Source organism: Bubalus kerabau, chromosome 2 (assembly GCF_029407905.1).
Source record: "Bubalus kerabau isolate K-KA32 ecotype Philippines breed swamp buffalo chromosome 2, PCC_UOA_SB_1v2, whole genome shotgun sequence".
In the NCBI taxonomy this organism is placed as follows: Eukaryota; Metazoa; Chordata; class Mammalia; order Artiodactyla; family Bovidae; genus Bubalus; species Bubalus kerabau.
This window is the reverse complement of record NC_073625.1, coordinates 12986372-12991223: the sequence shown is the minus strand read 5'-3', so window position 1 is coordinate 12991223 and position 4852 is coordinate 12986372. Positions and strand designations below refer to the sequence as shown.

Here is a 4852-nt window from a genome sequence, read left to right as displayed (position 1 = left end):
CGTTGGATATGGCTTATTTTTCCTTTGATATATTGATGTATTTGATTTGTTAATATTTTTCTCAGGATTTTTGCATCTCTAGTCAAGTGAAATGAGTCTCTTTTTTTCCATCAAGATACTTTGTCAAGTTTCATTATGAGTCAGAAAAATGAGGTTGAAGATATTCTATATTTGTTATGCTCTGGAGAAATGTGTGTGATCTGAGTATTATCTTTTTGCTACAGTTGCTAAGAAATTGCCCACAAAACTATCCAGACCTGGTGGCTTTTTGGTAAGCCTCAGGGAGAAGGGGAGATTTGTTGTCTTACTTTTTTGCATATTCTTGAGTCAGTTTTAGATATTTTCAGATTTCCAGAGTGAGGAAAACCATTCCATCTAGATTTTCAGATTTATTGGAATCATGCTGCATATACTATTTCCTGAACATTTTTAATATGCAATTTGAAAACATTTGTGGTTATGCATTATGGTAGGCTGAATAAAATCCCCTCACAAAGGATCCATGTCCTAAACCCCAGAAACTATATATGTCAACCTGTAAGGCAAAAAGGACTTATAGATGCGATTAAGTTAAGGATCTTGAAATGGGGAGCATATCATGGATTAACCAAGTGACTCCTACATGTAATCATGAAAGTCCTTCCTTGTGAAAAGCGGAGATGTAGGAAAGCCACAGAAGGAAGTGGGGGAATGTGATGACAGAAGCAAATGTTAGAGTGATGGAAGGAAGAGGTCAGGAGACAAGGAATGCCAGGAGCCTCCGGAATCCAGAAGAGGCAAGGAAACACTTGTCTGTATAGGCACCAAAAGGAGCCAGCCCTGCCCACACCATGGCCCTGGCTCAGTGAAACTACTCAAAACTGCAAGAGAATAGATTGGGGCGTTGTTCTGTTTTGCTTTGGCCACCAGCCTGGCATGTGGGATCCTAGTTCCCCAACCAAGGATCAAATCCACATCCCCTGCGTTGGAATCCAGAAGTCTTAACCACTGGACCACCAGGGAAGTTCCTAGACTTGTGTTGCCACCAAGGCGTGGTATGTTACACTACACACAGAAAACTGAAACGGGAAATCTGTTTCTTGTCAGGTTCAATCCTTTTCCTTGGGGTTTGGGCTATGTTTTAAATTCATTTTTAATTGGAGCGTAATTGCTTGACAATGTTGTGTTGGTTTCCACCCTGTAACAGTGAATCAGCTCTAAGTATACATATATCCCCTCCCTCTTGAGTCTCACTCCTACCCAACCCCATCAGAGGGTGGGAATGTTTTTGAAGAACTCATTCTTTTTTTCTCTCTCTTTCTCTCTCTAATTCATTCATTTCTGCTTTTATCTTTATCGATTCTTACTTCTTACCTTCCTTGGTTTTCTTTATTTTTATGTATTTTGCTTCAGGAATTCAATTATAAAATCACCTGCTTTTCCCTTTTTCTTGTTGATAAAGTCAACTGAGCACATGAAACATGCCTTAAAAAGAGACTTGGCCATATCCTATAACTTTTGCAGGGTTTCAGACTTGCAATAATTTAAAAGAACCTGTCCTTTCTATTTTGATATCCTTTCTGCCCATTACTTTTTTCTAAAGTTGTTTTAGGTTTGGGAGTATTTTTTTTTTCATCTCAAATTTTTAAAGGGTTTGGCAACTATTATTCTATTTGTAAACTCGAATTGTAATGCATCATGGTCAGAGAATAAGGCTATCAAAATTTCTGCTTCAGGGAAGTTATTACTCTAAAATTTCAGGTTGTGTAGATCTCTGACGGACCTTTTGAGAGAATGGGCATCTTGGTTTTGTGGGAAACATAATTCCATGTATAATTAGGAAATCACACTTCGTGAGCACGTGGTCTGTATCCTCTGTGTTCTTATTTATATCCATGGCAAGCTCTGTCTTTATCCCATAGGTGTGAGGGTTTTAGGTGGGAGAGTGACAAGATAAAGGAATACTCTGAGGGTAGGAAGACAGAAAGTGGATTAAGTGACAAGTATGGGTGCAGTGTGAACACACCACTGCCCCCCGCCACCGCCACACATGCACACAGACAAAAGTGAGGAATGCCTGAACCATTCCGTGCAGTGGAGACAGAAAGCCCAACCCTCCAATACTATATGCAGATGAGAAACCCAAGACCAGCCACAGGATGGAAATAACACACCCAAGTTCACACCGACTATTGGCAACAGAGGAGGGGACTCAGTCCAAGCCTCCGTGGGCCCCCTGCACCATGCCATGGTTTTGGAGGCCCCAGGAACGACAACACAATTCTGTATGTTTCCCCTGTCCACTCTGCAGAGACGCCTAACTCGCTTCGTTCTCTGTTTTGTCATTAGTTAGTTCAATCACTCAGTTGTGTCCGAGACTTTGCGACATTTCATCATTAACAACCAAACTATTCAAGAAAGTGACCATGCCTTCATCCCAAAGAATCTACTGGGCTCCACCGGGATGAAGCACTAGTAAGCACTGTTCTGAGAGCCCAAGACACACACACACACAGCAAGGAGCCCAACAGGCACCCACACAAGGTCAGTGTTACCTTCAGACATCACGGGCCCTGCCGAAGCAAATTTGCATCACACCCATGTCAAGACTAAACTCATTTAGTACACATAAGGAAACAATTGGTTTCGAGCATTTGGGACATTAATAAATGTCACATTACTATTTTCAATGAGATGGAAAAGAAACTTGTCTTCCTCTTACTACGCTGTGCCGGGCACTTTCTGCCCAGTTTCATTTTCCTTGCATCTCCCTGTCACCCTGACCAGTATAGGGGTTTTTTTGAATGGGAGAGACATCCTGAATTTTTTGTAAGTTTGGGTGTACTTCAGAAATATCGCCACACTCCTTACTGTGTTGGAAGCTGGTACCACTGCCCCCACCTCGGGAAGATGTGGCAACATTAAGATTTCCACGGGCTCTCCCCACCACCCGCAGCCTCTGGACTGCACTTCTAATAGGTATACTTCTGAGGAGCCTCAAGGAGAGGGTTTACCTTCTTGACACATCTTATTTCCACTCTTGCTGGCATGGGGAAGGCTACTTTGTGGCTGGTGCTCCAGAAAGTGATAAACGACTTTAAAGTGGTTGAGAGCCACCTCTTGGATCCACCACTCTCAGCTTGCAGCGGGTATCCAGCCAGGCTGACCCCGCTGATGCTGCTGGTGGACTGGCATCTGCTGGCTCGACTCCTGCAGGAGGAAGTGGAGATGTTTGGACCTCTTGGCAGCGTCCAGGAGAGTGAGGACAAGTGGGAAAGCATCACTCCCTAAGACGGACAGGACCCTGATGACCAGACGTGCGGAGGCCCAGCAGTGGTCCAGAACAAGGCAGGCGCGGAAACAGATGCCCGGCCCTGGTTTCTCCTCTTTTATTCCTATCTCGCGCCTCTCCCAAGGTTCCCTGGAGAAGAAATGACCCCACTGAGAACAGGGCAGCAATAGCCGAAAACAGACCCCAGGTGACTATTTCAAGGGAATTGGAAAAGGTGACATTTTCCATTATGACCCAGTGTGTCGGCTAATAGTCCCCTTTTCTTAACCACAGGCTCTCCCCCACCACCCGCAGCCTCTGGACCGCACTTCTAATAGGTACAGTGGAGGAGCCTCAAGGAGGGGGTTTGTCTCCCTGACACATCTTATTTCCACTCTTGTTGGCATGGGGAAGGCTACTTTGTTTATGTCTGATTCCAGCTGGGCTCCAGCGGGGTCCTGCCTGATGAACTGAAATGGCCAGAAGATTGCTCCCAGCTTGGGCAGCCACCCAGCCAAAGCTCTCCTTACGCCAACCCTCTCTCACCTCCGCAAGCACACGGTGCTTCTGGTCCCCGAGCATCTTGGAGAGGTCCCAGTGGAGTGTGCTTTGTACAAACAGCAGTCACTAAACCCTTGGACCTGGATAAGAGAGGAAAGGAATCATTGTGTGTAACACTTTCTCCTACAGAAGCTGGTTCCCAGAACATAGAGCTGGTGAAAGTGAAAAAGTCACTCAGTCGTGTCCGACTCTTTGTGACCCCATGGCCTACACAGTCCATGGAGTTCTCCAGGCCAGAATACTGGAGCCGGTAGCCTTTGCATTACACACAATGATTCTCCACAGGATCTTCCCAACCTAGGGATCAAACTCAGGTCTGCCGAATTGCAGGTGGATTCTTTACCAGGGTGGGAGATTGAGGAGATTGGGCCGGGGGAGGGGGGCGGCTGGTAATATCATGGAAAGCATGTGTATTGGAATCAAGAAGCATTTGGGTTTTATTTACTCATGCAAGACTCTTATCCAGTGACAGGTGCTGACAATCTGCCAGTGAATAGCAGTCCAAATGAGGCAAAGTCCTGGTCCTGCGGGAGTCACGTTTTACTGGGACCCAGTGGTAAACCAGCAACACTGGGCCAATGACATCACCGCTCATCTCAGCGCTTCTTAATTTATCAAATGGAACTAACAATGACAGTTGCCTGATGGTTCCGTGGTGCCCTTTTGTAACGTGCTACACAAATGTTTGTTATCATCACGAATATTTTCACACCCTAGATCCAAGGAGTGGTACTGTTAAGAGAAGAAGAGAGAGGGACTTCCCTGGTGGTCCAGTGGTCTAAGACTCCACATTCCCAATGCAGGTGGCCCAGGTTCGATCCCTGGTCAGGGAACTAGATCCCACATGCTGGAACTAAGAGTTTGCATGCCACAATGAAAATCGAAAATGCCGAGTGCCACAACTAAGATCCAGTTAATAGATCTTAGCAGCCAAATAGATAAATTTTTAAAAATATTTTTTAAATGATAATTTTAATAAAAGAGAGAAGAGCAGAGCAACTGGAATATGATTGTCCTGACTCTCTGGCCAAGGAAGTTCAG

The 4852-nt window shown here is 45.1% G+C and overlaps 1 non-coding gene across 1 annotated transcript; it reads left to right on the top strand.

Annotated features, from left to right (window-relative positions):
• Positions 1-4570: 4570 nt before the first annotated feature.
• Positions 4571-4644, top strand: TRNAG-CCC (transfer RNA glycine (anticodon CCC)). The gene has a single exon. It is a non-coding gene; the product is annotated as a tRNA-Gly (tRNA).
• Positions 4645-4852: the final 208 nt, after the last annotated feature.